The following is a 9105-nucleotide window of genomic DNA, read 5'->3' as shown; positions in this document are numbered from 1 at the left end:
TAGGCTATATATATATATATATATATATATATATATATATATATATCCTATTAGCAATTCAATACAGTTATTGTGAACACCAAGTATTTAATTTGGCATTGGAGGACCATGCTTTTATTGATAAAAAGCTGTCTTTGTGATCTCGGCCTGTAGAGAGCTGATAGTGTATCTCCTAGAAACACTTGTCAGCACGACGCACACACACGTCCAAGTATGCTTCACTTCTAATGGGAATTGCATCATTCTTGGGGGTGTCTTTTTACGTTGAGGTGGGCCGAATTAATGAACGTACTTCTTCAGCATTGACGGAAGCCGAGTTTATCTTCCATCTTTATTTTTAGGTTTTCACCTCATAGCAGTTCTTGTGAAGTTGTCCTTAAATTATAACCTGTTTATATAAAAGTCATTCCTCTCACTGTTTTCTTCATGCTCAGTGCTCTTCATGCCTTACATCATTACAATGCCTTTGGCCTTTTTTCACTGCTTTTATGAAAATATCCACCAGATGATTTGTGTGGAGCACAAAAGAAGATATTTTTGTACAGTGAAATTTAATGGGGCACAGTGTTGTTTTTGAACAAAAAATTTAAATAACAAATAAAATAAAATAAAAATCTCAATTTGTGTTTGCAACTCAACTTTGTGTTTGAAAATGTTTTAAATTTTAAAATCTTTTAACTTTTTATGGAAATAACTATGCCTTAGGAGAATATACTGCAAGTGTGAAATGAATGTAAAGTTTTCGGACATTTAACTGCATGTAATTTAAGATTAAAAGAAAATTTATTTGTTTAAATTCATAATAAATGTAATTAGTTAAGCGTGCATTTTTTTGACCTTCTTAAATAAGACTTAAGCCTAAGTACATGTAATGTATATGTATTACTTCTATTGTCTTTGAAGTGTACTGCCGAATGTACTGACAACGGTAACTAAAATGTACTTAAATGTAATTTCTATTAAAACTTGTGTGTTATGTATCTAAATATGTTTGTAACACATTTGTGATAAAGTTGTCACTTTTTCTGTGATGGTCAGCCTTTAAAGTCAAGAGTGGTTCAAAAGGGTCCTCGTTCGTCACTGAGTAGTTTTTTGGATTATGTTTTGTGGACTGTTGGTTCAGCGTTCACTGTGGGTGTCGCGGAGGAACACGACACCGCACTCACTCATGTAATGGCGGCCGCATTACAGCACGCTCACAAAATGGCGAAGACAGCGGAGCCTGATCGCAAAATGGCGGACACAACAGCGCCCCGTTCTGTCACAACTGCCAATCATGAGTCGAGTCAAGTCAAGTCATCGCTGATCATTCTGAGTCAAATCAAGTCATCCCTGATCGTCATGAGGCAAGTCAAGTCACAGTTGATCTTCATGAGTTAAGTCAAGTCACGGTTTAGCGTCATGAGTCAAGTCAAGTCACGGTTGAGCGTTATGAGTCAAGTCAAGTCATCGCTGATCATTCTGAGTCAAATCAAGTCATCACTGATCATCATGAGGCAAGTCAAGTCACAGTTGATCGTTATGAGTCAAGTCAAGTCATCGCTGATAATTCTGAGTCAAATCAAGTCATCACTGATCATCATGAGTCAAGTCAAGTCACAGCTGATCTTCATGAGGCAAGTCAAATCACAGTTGATCATCATGAGTCAAGTCAAGTCACTGCTGATCGTCATGAGTCAAAGTCAACTCACAGCTTCCATTCATGAGTCAAGTCAAGTCTCAGCTGATCTGCCAGAGCCTCGTCAAGTCTCAGCTGTTCGTCCAGAGTCACATCACGTCACAGCTGATCTTCTAAAGTCTCGCCACATCTCAGCTGTTCATCCAGAGTCTTGTCACGTCTCAGCAGTTCGTCCAGAGTCACGTCACGTCACAGCTGATCTTCCAGAATCTCATCACATATCAGCTGATCTTCCAGAGTCACGTCATGTCTCAGCTGTTCGTCCAGAGTCACGTCATGTCTCAGCTGTTCGTCCAGAGTCACGTCATGTCTCAGCTGTTCGTCCAGAGTCACGTCCCGTCTCAGCTGTTCGTCCAGAGTCACGTCCCGTCTCAGCTGATCGTCCAGAGTCACGTCCCGTCACAGCTGATCATCCAGAGTCACGTCACATCACAGCTGATCTTCCAGATTCACGTCACTTCCTGTCTGTTGCACCCAGATCCTCAAGGACTGTTCTCCAGTATCCGAGACTGGCATCCAGCGTGGAGGACCCACTGCTGGTGTCGGCACGTGCAGCTGGTATCCCTAAACCAGCACGCTCAAGCCCTCCAGTCCCTGAACTATTTCCCCTGTCTGTAGCGCTTCCCGTGTGCCCCGAGGCGATGGCGCCCGCTGTAGCTTCTCCAGAGGTGGCGACCCATGCTGCAGAACCTCCCGAGGTGGCGGTGCTCGCTTCAGCTCCTTGCGCGGTGGTGGCGCCCAGCAATGCACCTTCAGCCTGTCGTGTCGCGGTCAAAGGAACCGTTAATGAACTCTACCTGTTTCCTGATGGTACTACTGTAGAACCTCCAGAGGTGGCGGCAGCCACTGCAGACCCTCTAGAGGTGTCAGTGGTACTCACTTATGAACTCTCGTCCTCTTCTGTTCCAACCGGGGAGGCCATTAATTAAATTTTGTCTGCTCATGTCACGGCCTATGAACTATTGGCCTGTCCTGCACTGGTCAAAAAGACCATTCCTGAATCCCCAGTCATGCCTGTCATGGTTACTGAACTCTCGTCCTTTGTCAACCTGGCCGCAGAGGCCGTTGATGAACTCTCGTCTTGTCCTGAACCGGCCACGAAGGCCATCTGTGAACCATCGTCCTGTCTCAACCTAACCGCAGAGGCTGTCTGTGAACTTTCGTCCAGCCCTGAATTGGTCACGGAGGCCGCTTATGAACTTTTCTCCTGTCCGGTCTCTGTCTGTCCGGTTTCAACCTATGAGTCCGAGTTTACCTGTTCAATTTGTCACTAACACTCTTGATTTTGAACTATCTGTCTGTTCTGTATCAACTAATGAGTCTGACTGTGAACTGTCTGCTGATCTGGTTTCTGTTAATGCCAAGTCTAATTTCGAACCATCTGTCGTTCTCATGTTAATTAATGAGCCTGAGTATGATTTATCTTCCCATCCAGTTTCAGTCAGTGAGCTTGCCTAGTACTGTTATGGCAGTACGGCTATGTCACGAATCCTGTCCATGGACTTCCGTTCGATCGCCACCAGAGGTCACCCTTCCATTACATTGACTCTCACACTACACAGACTGTTACACATCAACCTGGACTACATTTCCCATGCTCCATTGCACTAATCACAAGCTCACCTGAAACCAATCACACGCAGCTGCTACCAATAACACACACTATATAAATCAGTCTCACACCACCATTCAACGCCGAGTATTGTTTAGCGTATATCACCGTTTAGCTGATAGCTACCTTATGGAGCCTGCTTTAGTTTTCCTAGCCTTATCTTAGTCTTGCCTTGTCTGTTTTCTCGTGTTCTGATCATTGCCTGTGTACCTGGATTATCCCTCCTAGTCTCGCCCTGTTGGATTACGCTCACCGTCGATTGACCCTCGCTTGATTACCGGACTGCTCTTGCCTTGTCTTCTACATACCAGTTTGCCATTGTCTGACCCATGCCTGTTTCTGACCACGCCTTTGTAAATAAAGCCTTGCACTTGTCTCACGTCTCGTTCGTCCTGTAACAAAAGTAATACACATTTGTAATAATGAAGTTTCAATTTAAAATATATTCATATTAAATGTAAAATTGAATAACATGCTATAGTTAAAATTATACAAGGGCTTTAGTAGGTTAGTCAGCACAGCAAATAAGTACACTTCTTAAAAGCATGATAAATGATTATTAAAACGGTTTAAAAGATTTAAAATGTACTTTAAAGTAAAGCATTTATTTAACATTAAAAGTGCCCTTTTTATAAACAGTCAATAGTTATAAAAAAGTATCTCTCTTTACTTATTTTACACTTTATTATCTGCGAGTACAAATTGTAAAAAATATAATTTTTATAAATATAATAGGCTATGTGTTAAAGGGTTAAGGGTTTGTTCAAATCCTAACATTATAAGCAATAGTATTAGTGATACTCCCCTCCACTAACACTGCTCTTGAAGAAAATTCACAGTTAACACTGAAAATATTAAGATAATAATATTAAGTCACAATAGTTTAATGAACAGATGGCGTAGCTAGATAGGGAGTAAAAAAACAAGTGTACATGTGTGAGGAAAACAAAGACAGAGTGTGACTGAATGCTTAAAGTGCACTTCTGCGTACTTCAGCTGCCAAACAAGAAAACCTTAAAATAAGAATAATTTTACCACTGAACAATGCTGTATTCACATACTCGCATGCACTTTCCATTAAACTCCATGAACTCCATGTGAAGCTACAGCATGTCATTGTGCTCTCACATTTACTGTAACAATAACACTTTCTGCTGTGAGTGAAACACTCACACGGCTTCACCTCTGACCAAACCAAACATATAGAAATTGAAATGTTCTTAACAACAAAATATCACTTAATGAAATCGCTCCTATCAGATAACACGCTGACTGAGCATGTTTCTTCAAGTCGATAATCTTTTTTCACAGAATAAGATGTTAATGTAAAGATAGTCTCAAAGAATGATGTGCTTGAGCTTCCCACACTTGAATTTGTCACTTGTAGGCCCTAAGAAAAAGAAAAGAAAATCCTGTCATTATTCACTCACTTTCTTCTGTGGAATACAATTTTTTTTTTTTGAAGAATGTACCAGTGGCTCTTTTCCATGAAATTACTGGAGCTTTCAAACTTCAAAAAGGACAAAAATGCATAAAATAATTTAATTGAATTTTCATTTTTGTAGCTACATGTAAGGCTAGTTTTTAGTCAGACCTGCGTTGTTTTCAACAATCCATCTGCTAATGCTGTTTAAATAATAGATTAGATTGCAATATGAGAAAACTGCAGTTGAGGTGGTCAGATCAAGGGGTCAGAGAAGGGCAAAGCAGATATCTTCCATTATTCTCTCTCACTCTGATCTCATTCTCGTTGTGTGCCAGACCTCTCCCCCTGCGTGTGGGACCCTGATAACAGGATCTTCTGAGAAAGTGAGGAAGTCCTTTCAGGCCTTGGGTGTGTGCCTCACCAGAAAGACACGCGAAAGAATTGTGTGCAAAAACGTGTGTGTGCAGCTGCTGTAGGAAAAGTTAATACTTGAGGTGTGCGGCCATGGCAGGTATCTGAAGCTGAAGGTCATGCCGTTCTGCAGCATGTCAGCTGTGTCTGGTGCTCATATCCAGTACACAAAGGCCTTGAAAAGAGTCCACCACAGCTGTGCATCACATGCAGGACAATAGACAACAGTCTGACTGCTACTAGTCGCACATGTCATACAGTAAAAAAAAAAGGGAGTGTAATTAATGGTTTAGTTAAGAAAGAGTGTTTTTTCAGAGCACCAGACATCAAAACCAAAATGAAAATAATGTATAATTATTATGCGGTATTTATTTATTTTCAGATACAAAATGTACATTTTTACATAAACTATCCTTTTAGTAAAGAACAAGAGACATAAATATGTATAAAACTCTTTTTATATTATGTTATGTTATTTTACTCAATATTATATTATATATTTAATTGATTTCTCTCCTATAATCTTATAGTATATTCTTTCAAATGCTGTATGCATTGAAAATGAATACTTCCTCATAATTACTGTTTGTTTCAGGACCAGCAGATAACCTCAGATGGGGAATGAAAACCGTTTATGTGTTGCTCGACAGGTCCAGGATTTGTGGGCAGATGTTTATGTGATCATTGGGTGAATGTTGCACAGGTGGATGAGGGTGAGACTTGTTATGAGTTTCTCTGACTGGTTCAACCTCTCATATCCTGCCTCAATACTCTCACATATTCAGCAGCAGTGTTTACCATCAAACAGAGCAGTGGGAGTATTTGTTTTTGAGAATTTTTCTGTTGATCTGCTTGTTTAACGGCAGACATGGAATTAACTTTTCTAGAATGAAGAATTACAGTAGTGCCGTGAGAGCGTCAGAAGTGCTTGTGTGGACATGAATTTTATTTCATGGGAAATGGTGAAGAAATGAGAAACGCAAACCAGCTTGCTGTTGAACAGCAGGGCAGTACACGCAGTCTGTATATCAGTGATTTACTGAAACTAATTCAGAGACTGGGTAAAAGAAAAAAGACCACGGTAATGAAGCTTTGGTGTACACATAAATAACATTTCAGTGTCCTTTTGTTCTGTGGAGACTTGCTGCAAAGAAATAAAGCACTCTGAAAGCTCACCAAACATTTGTTACAGCTTGAATTTCACTGAAAAAGTACACGACAAAATCTCTTTACTGTGATTATCATCATGAAGGAAAAAATAAGTTATTGTGCATGGGCTGTTTATAAAAGCTGGAAGAAATGGCTCAGCTGAGCACCAGAAATGGAGGGATTCTCTCTAAACCACAGCAATAGTTAATTATAGAGGCATAAATCATAGACCACCCATTGTGTCTGAGATTGTAAAGAAACCTGCTTTGGAGTCTTGCAAAAAATGGGTTTTACCTTAATACTATAGCAACAAAAGAGACGTATGAAACATAAGTCACTCTAAACAATAATCAAGCAATAATAGAATTATTGATATCCACAGAAATAAATAAACAAATAAATAAAAATAAATGCATACAAATCGATAAAGAAAAATGTGGTTGCAGTTCTCATATTATCATTGTGCCCTTGAGCTAGACCTAATAACATCATGGTGACTGTTCCTGGCATAAGATGTTTTGACTGAAAAGGGAATTGTTTTGGGGGGCAGTCTGACCTGGTAGCCTAAAAGTGTGAGTATAGTGACTATTTTAATATAATAAATGTTGCAGCATATATTTTATTTTAATTGTCTAAGCAGATGCTTAAAGTCCCCATGAAATCAAAATTAAGGTTTTTTGGGTGTTAGTATCAATATGTTAGTCTTAAGGTTATCTATAAGGCAGCGTGCTCCAAAACAATGACAAAATTCGCATTTAGAAGATATAAGCATTCAAAGCTGGCAGTTCGTCACTTCCGCCAAAAACCGATTTTTTTGTTTCTGTCCAATCAAATGCTCTCTCGAATCCGAAGCGCCCGCCCCCGAAACTATAAAATAGACGCTGAAGCCGCGGCTGAAATCGGTCATTTGTCCACAGAATTAGTATTTTCTGTACAGTGAATGGCACGTAGTGCACTATATAGGGGACAGGGAACGATTCAGACAGTGTAAATATGCTTTCCATTGAGGAAAAAAAGAAGTCTGGTTTCGCGCTGTGTCACGCTAACCACCGCACCGCACACACACTCTGCTCCGGTCCAGGGACACGATAGCACGGAGCGGATCACATGTGCAAGTCGGCGCAGACCACAAAATGTACCGGAGCTCTTTGAATTCTACAGAGAATGCTATATTTTATAGCAATATGGATGAGACTGTGGCTGGCATACCCTGTCAAATGCAGCTTTACGGAGCTCAACGGCTCTGAACGGCTCTAGCCCAAGCTGTGATATAAACGAACGCTATTGGCTATTTAAAAAAAAAGGGGGCTGCTTGATATGTCCCGCCTGCCTTCCTGTTTCAGTTAAAATGATGTCAACACAGACACAGAGTAACACTGCGTGTTTCTAAGCATTTCAAGGGACCTTTAATAAGCTTATATAGCCGATCAGTAAGTTGGCTTTTTCATGCCAACTTAATAGGGTATATGTCGAACATCACCTGACCAAACCCGGAAAACAGGTCTCATGGCTTCCGCTGGTCGGAGAACTTGCTAACAGCCATAATAAATAATAGCGATATCTATTGACTTTTAAGATAATCAATTAAACTAGCTAGCTGTTTTTATTGTTGACATTTTATTACATTTTTATATCTAAATGTGAAAAGAATAAAAATAAAAAAACTTTTAGATATAATTCTGCATATGTAATGGACATTGGTTATGATAATCTTTGGTATCTACTTTGAAGGCATCTTGAGTAAAACTGCTTCATATTTAATGAAGCGTATGCAAAACGCTTGAACCGGAAGCGATGAGACCCGGTTAACAGAATACGGAAGTCTGTTGCGCATAACCCCTATTATCAACTTGCCATTACAGAAACTTAAACAGGACATTTGCACTAGTTAGAACAGTTCCTTGGAAATACTTGCAATATTGGTAATACTTACCAACAAACTGCAATCTTGGTAATACTTAAGAATTTAAAGAGGAGAACAGAAATACACAGTCTCTCAGAAACAGACATTGGTAATGCTGAGGTCATTGCGAAAGTGATGGCACTTATTTTCATTACTACTGTGATGTTTGAAGAAGAACAAGCCAACAATGGCTGTGATTCTGCCTTTCCAGGCTAAACTACTGAAACATTTTGAATCTTGTAAGGATGATACAGATATGACACGAGAAATTAAATCTGTGTTGACAACACAATTTTAATATCGGTACACAAACTCCCGCAACATTCTTCTTGTCTAAATGTCAATATCAAAATAATTCCAAATACACTACAATTTTTGAATTTATTATTGTTATAAGTGTAAAAGATGGACAAATCAGACACATTATTATTTGTTATATTTAAATAAACCACAAACCCTCCACACCAAACATTCAAAACATGAGGTTCTCTGGAACCCTTCCCCCGAAATTCAAATAACCCCAAAGGGACAGAACAGACATCTGGTTACCACAGTAACCAGATAAGCTTTAAGACTCAATGGTATTCAGAGTTTTACTCTCGCTTAATTCACTTTGAACAGACACATACTGATCATAGAAAATTACTATGGAACAGGAACTGGAACACGCTGTCGTATACACTGATCCAGAGCATCCCAAACATGCTCAATGGGTGACATGTCCGGTGAGTATGCTGGCCATGCAAGAACTGGGATGTTTTCAGCTTCCAGGAATTGTGTACAGATCCTTGCAACATGGGGCCGTGCATTATCATGCTGCAACATGAGGTGATGGTCGTGGATGAATGGCACAACAATGGGCCTCAGGATCTCATCACGGTATCTCTGTGCATTCAAAATGCCATCAATAAAACGCACCTGTGTTC

This window comes from Sinocyclocheilus rhinocerous, unplaced genomic scaffold, assembly GCF_001515625.1.
Source record: "Sinocyclocheilus rhinocerous isolate Xijiao unplaced genomic scaffold, SAMN03320098_v1.1 scaffold2279, whole genome shotgun sequence".
In the NCBI taxonomy this organism is placed as follows: Eukaryota; Metazoa; Chordata; class Actinopteri; order Cypriniformes; family Cyprinidae; genus Sinocyclocheilus; species Sinocyclocheilus rhinocerous.
Note: the sequence above shows the minus strand (reverse complement) of the source record.